This window comes from Pseudophryne corroboree, chromosome 8 (genome assembly GCF_028390025.1).
Source record: "Pseudophryne corroboree isolate aPseCor3 chromosome 8, aPseCor3.hap2, whole genome shotgun sequence".
Classification (NCBI taxonomy): domain Eukaryota; kingdom Metazoa; phylum Chordata; class Amphibia; order Anura; family Myobatrachidae; genus Pseudophryne; species Pseudophryne corroboree.
In genome coordinates, this window is record NC_086451.1 from 358,409,926 (window position 1) to 358,418,430 (window position 8,505).

Here is an 8,505-nt window from a genome sequence, read left to right on the forward strand (position 1 = left end):
TTTATGGACTATAGAGCATTTAAAGGATGCATTTCTATATATGCGAGATGCACAGAGGGATATTTGCACTCTGGCATCAAGAGTAAGTGCGATGTCCATATCTGCCAGAAGATGTTTATGGACACGACAGTGGTCAGGTGATGCAGATTCCAAACGGCACATGGAAGTATTGCCGTATAAAGGGGAGGAGTTATTTGGGGTCGGTCCATCGGACCTGGTGGCCACGGCAACAGCTGAAAAATCCACCTTTTTTACCCCAAGTCACATCTCAGCAGAAAAAGACACCGTCTTTTCAGCCTCAGTCCTTTCGTCCCCATAAGGGCAAGCAGGCAAAAGGCCAGTCATATCTGCCCAGGGATAGAGGAAAGGGAAGAAGACTGCAGCAGGCAGCCCATTCCCAGGAACAGAAGCCCTCCACCGCTTTTGCCAAGTCCTCAGCATGACGCTGGGGCCGTACAAGCGGACTCAGGTGCGGTGGGGGGTCGTCTCAAGAGTTTCAGCGCGCAGTGGGCTCACTCGCAAGTGGACCCCTGGATCCTACAAGTAGTATCCAAGGGGTACAGATTGGAAATTCGAGACGTCTCCCCCTCGCAGGTTCCTGAAGTCTGCTTTACCAACGTCTCCCTCCGACAGGGAGGCAGTATTGGAAACAATTCACAAGCTGTATTCCCAGCAGGTGATAATCAAAGTACCCCTCCTACAACAAGGAAAGGGGTATTATTCCACACTAAATTGTGGTACTGAAGCCAGACGGCTCGGTGAGACCTATTCTAAATCTGAAATATTTGAACATTTACATACAAAGGTTCAAATCAAGATGGAGTCACTCGGAGCAGTGATAGCGAACCTGGAAGAAGGGGACTATATGGTGTCCCTGGACATCAAGGATGCTTACCTCCATGTCCCAATTTGCCCTTCTCACCAAGGGTACCTCAGGTTCGTGGTACAAAACTGTCACTATCAGTTTCAGACGCTGCCGTTTGGATTGTCCACGGCACCCCGGGTCTTTACCAAGGTAATGGCCGAAATGATGATTCTTCTTCAAAGAAAAGGCGTCTTAATTATCCCTTACTTGGACGATCTCCTGATAAGGGCAAGGTCCAGAGAACAGTTGGAGGTCGGAGTAGCACTATCTCAAGTAGTTCTACGACAGCACGGGTGGATTCTAAATATTCCAAAATCGCAGCTGTCTCCGACGACACGTCTGCTGTTCCTAGGGATGATTCTGGACACAGTCCAGAAAAAGGTGTTTCTCCCGGAGGAGAAAGCCAGGGAGTTATCCGAGCTAGTCAGGAACCTCCTAAAACAAGGAAAAGTGTCAGTGCATCATTGCACAAGGGTCCTGGGAAAAATGGTGGCTTCTTACGAAGTGATTCCATTCGGCAGATTTCACGCAAGAACTTTTCAGTGGGATCTGCTGGAAAAATGGTCCGGATCGCATCTTCAGATGCATCAGCGGATAACCCTGTCTCCAAGGACAAGGGTGTCTCTTCTGTGGTGGCTGCAGAGTGCTCATCTACTAAAGGGCCACAGATTCGGCATTCAGGACTGGGTCCTGGTGACCACGGATGCCAGCCTGAAAGGCTGGGGAGCAGTCACACAAGGAAAAAATTTCCAGGGAGTGTGATCAAGTCTGGAGACTTCTCTCCACATAAATATACTGGAGCTAAGAGCAATTTACAATGCTCTAAGCTTAGCAAGACCTCTGCTTCAAGGTCAGCCGGTATTGATCCAGTGGGACAACATCACGGCAGTCGCCCACGTAAACAGACAGGGCGGCACAAGAAGCAGGAGGGCAATGGCAGAAACTGCAAGGATTATTCGCTGGGCGGAAAATCATGTGATAGCACTGTCAGCAGTGTTCATTCCGGGAGTGGACAACTGGGAAGCAGACTTCCTCAGCACGACCTCCACCCGGGAGAGTGGGGACTTCATCGGGAAGTCTTCCACATGATTGTGAACCGTTGGGAAAGACCAAAGGTGGACATGATGGCGTCCCGCCTGAACAAAAAACTGGACAGGTATTGTGCCAGGTCAAGAGACCCTCAGGCAATAGCTGTGGACGTTCTGGTAACACCGTGGGTGTACCAGTCGGTGTATGTGTTCCCTCCTCTGCTTCTCATACCTAAGGTACTGAGAATTATAAGACGTAGAGGAGTAAGAACTATACTCGTGGCTCCGGATTGGCCAAGAAGGACTTGGTACCCGGAACTTCAAGAGATGCTCACAGAGGACTCATGGCCTCTGCCGCTAAGAAGGGACTTGCTTCAGCAAGTACCATGTCTGTTCCAAGACTTACCGCGGCTGCGTTTGACGGCATGGCGGTTGAACGCCGGATCCTAAGGGAAAAAGGCATTCCGGAAGTGGTCATTCCTACCCTGGTCAAAGCCAGGAAGGAGGTGACCGCACAACATTATCACCACATGTGGCGAAAATATGTTGCGTGGTGTGAGGCCAGGAAGGCCCCATGAAGAAATTTCAACTCGGTCGATTCCTGCATTTTCTGCAAACAGGAGTGTCTATGGGCCTCAAATTGGGGTCCATTAAGGTTCAAATTTCGTCCCTGTCGATTTTCTTCCAGAAAGAATTGGCTTCAGTTCCTGAAGTCCAGAAGTTTGTCAAGGGAGTACTGCATATACAACCCCCTTTTGTGCCTCCAGTGGCACTGTGGGATCTCAACGTAGTTCTGGGATTCCTCAAATCACATTGGTTTAAACCGCTCAAATCTGTGGATTTGAAATATCTCACATGGAAAGTGACCATGATGTTGGCCCTGGCCTCGGCCAGGCGAGTGTCAGAATTGGCGGTTTTGTCTCACAAAAGCCCATATCTGATTGTCCATTCGGACAGGGCAGAGCTGCGGACTCGTCCCCAGTTTCTCCCTAAGGTGGTGTCAGCGTTTCACCTGAACCAGCTTATTGTGGTACCTGCGGCTACTAGGGACTTGGAGGACTCCAAGTTGCTAGATGTTGTCAGGGCCCTGAAAATATAGGTTCCAGGACGGCTGGAGTCAGGAAAACTGACTTGCTGTTATCCTGTATGCACCCAACAAACTGGGTGCTCTTGCTTCTAAGCAGACGATTGCTAGTTGGATGTGTAGTACAATTCAGCTTGCACATTCTGTGGCAGGCCTGCCACAGCCAAAATATGTAAATGCCCATTCCACAAGGAAGGTGGGCTCATCTTGGGCGGCTGCCCGAGGGGTCTCGGCTTTACAACTTTGCCGAGCTGCTACTTGGTCAGGGGCACACCCTGGCTGAGGAGGACCTGGAGTTCTCTCACTCGGTGCTGCAGAGTCATCCGCACTCTCCCGCCCGTTTGGAAGCTTTGGTATAATCCCCATGGTCCTGACGGAGTCCCCAGCATCCACTTAGGACGTCAGAGAAAATAAGAATTTACTTACCGATAATTCTATTTCTCGTAGTCCGTAGTGGATGCTGGGCGCCCATCCCAAGTGCGGATTGTCTGCAATACTTGTACATAGTTATTGTTACAAAAATCGGGTTATTATTGTTGTGAGCCATCTTTTCAGAGGCTCCGCTGTTATCATGCTGTTAACTGGGTTCAGATCACAGGTTGTACAGTGTGATTGGTGTGGCTGGTATGAGTCTTACCCGGGATTCAAAATCCTTCCTTATTGTGTACGCTCGTCCGGGCACAGTATCCTAACTGAGGCTTGGAGGAGGGTCATAGGGGGAGGAGCCAGTGCACACCACCTGATCCTAAAGCTTTTACTTTTGTGCCCTGTCTCCTGCGGAGCCGCTATTCCCCATGGTCCTGACGGAGTCCCCAGCATCCACTACGGACTACGAGAAATAGAATTATCGGTAAGTAAATTCTTATTTTTTCTTGGAAGTGGGGTTGGGAGGGTGGGGTATGCAGGAAAAAAAGGCAGACCCTATCTAGTACTACACACAAAATGCCTGACACCCCATCCTAAACACACCCCCTGAAAACCTAACTGGCTAAAAAATCCCTAGCCATTAACCTTAACTTACCCTGTGTGAAAGCCCTCAACCTCACACTCCCTAAGAGTTTATCTTGTCTCGCGCTCTTTCAAACATTCGCCTGACATGAACCCCCTATCGGCAGATGTGAGGCTGAGTGTCTCCCACGTGCTTACCTCCAAAAATCCGCTTTAACCATACAAATCTAAACTTATTTAAAATAACGACAATGACAACAGAAATGCCATTAAAATCGGTCAACCTTTTATTATTTAAGAAAGCTCTTTATTAAGTATGGTGGCAGAGAGAAAGAACGGCCAGTTGCTCAGTGACGTTGCGACTTACACTGATCTGATGTCCACGACATGCGCTTAACCAAGCCAAATGGCCACTACTAACAAACAAGTCGAGGCTCCAACTCTTCCGTCAATACGCCGATAAAGGGCTGGCCAGACAGCCAATGCCCCTGACTCCCTGTAGGGTAACTCATACTTGCTGAATGTATTGAAAGAGAGAGCGCACCTTCGATAAAGCAGCGCAATAGCCACTGGACTGCCGTTCTTTCCCGCCACAGCCGACGACCCGCTATTAGCCGGCACCACCACACCCTAAACTAATCTATCTAGAACCCTAAAAATACTCTCCAACAACAGCCTTCCTCAGACCTGAAAAGATGCCTATCCCTAAAACGACTCAAAGGATGCTGAACCACTAAGCCACCTAACCCCGTAACCCTCTAACAAACAAAAGCATTCACTTTCCATCTAGCCTTATCCACAACCACACCAGGTAGCCCACATTGGCATGACCTTCCAGGCATAATTGCAGACCACACCAAAATACACCTAGGCCACCACTCCAAAATCCACTCCAAATCCCTCACCATAACATGTCAAAGCAAACCAAATCCACAGCAATTGAAACAACTTAAACCATGTAAGCACAACCAAACAATGAAGCCAAAGATCCAAACTGACCCCCGAAACACCAACCTGCATCTAACGCACATACCGCAGGTAAACATTGGATTTCCAGTGCCCAAGAGCTTTAATCTTGTCCGCCGAAAACCCCAAGGAGCCCGCCGTTGTTTCCACACCAATTCTAAAAGAATGTGCACCGTACTCGCTGACCGGCAGACCCAAAGCCAGTGTGCATAGCCGAAAGACTCACTGGAATTGATACACTGTCAACGATGAGCTGTCCAAGGGCATTGACCAGGCTCCACTCTTACGGGGCCTAGTAAGAATGTACTTCCGGGCCAAGACCACCGGGCATGTTCGACATCTGGACTAGATGCTAAAGAGAACCAGCAGCCTGCCCTAATGGATCCGTCTTGAATCACCGCACTTTACAAAGCATGGACTCCGCAATAAACACGTGCGAGTTGAGCAACGGGGAAATGGCATTCTTAGATGCCGAAACTAACTCGCCAATGCGAAAAGCTCCATGAAATGCCATTGCAAAAGCGAGCCTAAACAAAATGGACTGGTGGGTGGAAGAACAAATAACAGGATTTTAATTACCTACCGGTAAATCCTTTTCTCGTAGTCTGTAGAGGATGCTGGGGTTCCATTTAGTACCATGGGGTATAGACGGGTCCACTAGGAGCCATGGGCACTTTAAGAGTTTAATAGTGTGGTCTGGCTCCTCCCTCTATGCCCCTCCAACCAGACTCGGTCTAGAAACTTTGCCCGAGGAGACGGACATACTTCGAGAGAAGGAAATACACAAATAGTGGTGAGATTCACACCAGCTCACACATAACAAAAGGAAAGCCAAGCTAACCAAGTTGAAATGATTCAGCAACAACTGAACCAACAATACTTAACCAAGTAACAATGCAGGAAAACAAAGCACTGGGCGGGCGCCCAGCATCCTCTATGGACTGTCGAAGTCAAAAATATTACATAGAAAGAACATACAGACTACACACATATAAGTCGCTATACTTGCAAATACGCGCAGCGAGCACAGCAATATATGGTAACACACGCATTTACACGGACATGCCACAGAGATGGATTCGACACTTATTTCATACAGTACATAATTATAATAATATCAAGCGCCAGACATCATAATGATTTAAAATTATATAAATGAGTAATGTCATGTATGTGTATTATGGGAACGAAGTCAGATACCCCTGTCATATTTGGTTTTAAAGCAAGCAGATTAATGTGTAGATTCATTTGATACTTGTTATTAAGTTGTAGGACATTGCAACAAATAGTTATGATTAAATGTATGAGAGCTAAAATCACTCTTATTAGGATAGTGGACAGGAAGCTCAGGCTTTTGATGTCTTCAAGGCTGAACCTGTTTAGCGTACAAACAGACTAGTGACTCATCATGAATGAGAAAGTTCCCTCGCCCAAAACTAGATAACACATTACAGAGACACACAGTTGCCAGTTTGCTGTTTTGTCCCAGACGATGATGGAGGTGCTTCTAGATCAGTTCCTGTATTTATTTGCTGAGAGAGAGATATATAAGATGCATTGATGGAATGGTATGGTATGCTGGCCTGTAACTGTATGTATTAACTGCTTACTGTATGAGTTGTAACCATGTAACTATAGGTATACTGTACATTGTAATATATTGAATCCATATCCTTTTAATAACAAATATATACATCAATGAGCTTTGGAACTCAGATAACGTGTGGGTGTATTGTTTTCTCTTATGGGATGCAGTGTTTTGCTATGTATAGCGCACATTCATGGCATGTGGTAATAAGAGGTGCAGGCGTTTACAATATATATTAGAGCGGGCATTTTAAATATTTGTTAGAAAGCAATTTGGTATTTACAGGACTACGAGAAAAGGATTTACCGGTAGGTAATTAAAATCCTATTTTCTCTTACATCCTAAAGGATGCTGGGGTTCCATTTAGTACCATGGGGATGTACCAAAGCTCCCAGTACGGGAGGGAGAGTGCTGAGGTTCCTGCAGAACAGATTGACCAAACTTTAGGTCCTCAGAGGCCAAAGTATCGAACTTGTAGAACTTAGTAAACGTGTTCGACCCTGACCAAGTAGCTGCTCGGCAAAGCTGTAAAGCCGAGACACCCCGGGCAGCCGCCCAGGAAGAACCCACTTTACGAGTAGAGTGGGTCTTGACAGATATTGGACATGGCAAGCCTGTCGTAGGATAAGCATGCTGGATACTAAACCTGATCCAGCGAGAAATTGTCTGCTTAGAAGCAGGACACCCAACCTTGTTGGGATCATAAAGGATAAACAGAGCATCCGATTTCCTGTGACGAGAAGTTCTCTTCACATAAATTTTCAAAGCCCTCACAACATCCAAAGACTTTGAGGTAATTGAAGAGTCAGTAGCCACTGGCACCACAATAGGTTGGTTTATATGAAAAGCTGACACAACCTTTGGAAGAAATTGCTGATGCATTCTGAGCTCAGCTCTATCTTCATGGAAAATCAAGTAGGGGCTTTTGCATGACAATGCCCCCAATTCTGACACACGTCTAGCAGATGCCAATGCCAACAGTGTGACCACCTTCCAAGTAAGAAACTTGACGTCCACTTCATGTAAAGGCTCGAACCAATCCAATTGCAGGAATTTCATCACCACATTAAGATCCCAAGGAGCCGTAGGAGGCACAAAGGGTGGTTGGATGTGCAGAACCCCTTTCAAGAAAGTCTGAACCTCAGGGAGAGCAGCCAATTGTTTCTGGAAGATAATGGAAAAGGACGAAATCTGGACCTTAATGGATCCCAAGCGTAGGCCCATATCCACACCTGCTTGTAGAAAGAGGAGAAACCATCCTAGTTGAAACTCCACCGTAGGATAGTTCTTGGATTCACACCAAGACACATAATTTATCCAAATCCGATGGTAATGTTTAGACGATACTCCCTTCCTAGCCTGTAACAGGGTAGGAATGACCCTGTTCGGAATGCCCTTCTGAGCTAAGATCTGGCGTTCAACCTCCATGCCATCAAACGTAGCCGCGGTAAGTCTTTATAGGTGAACGGCCCCTGTTGTAGAAGGTCCTCGCGAAGAGAAAGAGGCCTCGGATCCTCCAGCAGTAATTCCAGAAGATCCGCGTACCAAGCCCTTCTTGGCCAGTCCGGAGCAATGAGGATCGCCTGAACTCTTGTTCGTTTTATTAGTTTGAGAATCCTTGGGATGAGTGGAAGTGGAGGGAACACATACACTGACCGGAATACCCACGGAGCTACCAGTGCGTCCACCGCCACTGCTTGTGGGTCTCTCGACCTGGAACAGTACCTCTGAAGCTTCTTGTTGAGGTGAGAGGCCATCATGTCTATCTGAGGTTCACCCCATCGGCTTGTCACCTCTGCGAACACCTCCGGGTTGAGGCCCCATTCTTCTGGATGGAGATCGTGTCTGCTGAGAAAGTCTGCTTCCCAGTTGTCCACTCCCGGAATGAAGATTGCTGACAGCACCACTGTGTGCTTTTCTACCCAGAGGAGAATTCTTGTTACCTCTGACATTGCCGCTCTGGTCTTCGTTCTGCCCTGTCAGTTTATGTAGGACACTGCCGTTAGATTGTCCGACTGAACCTGAA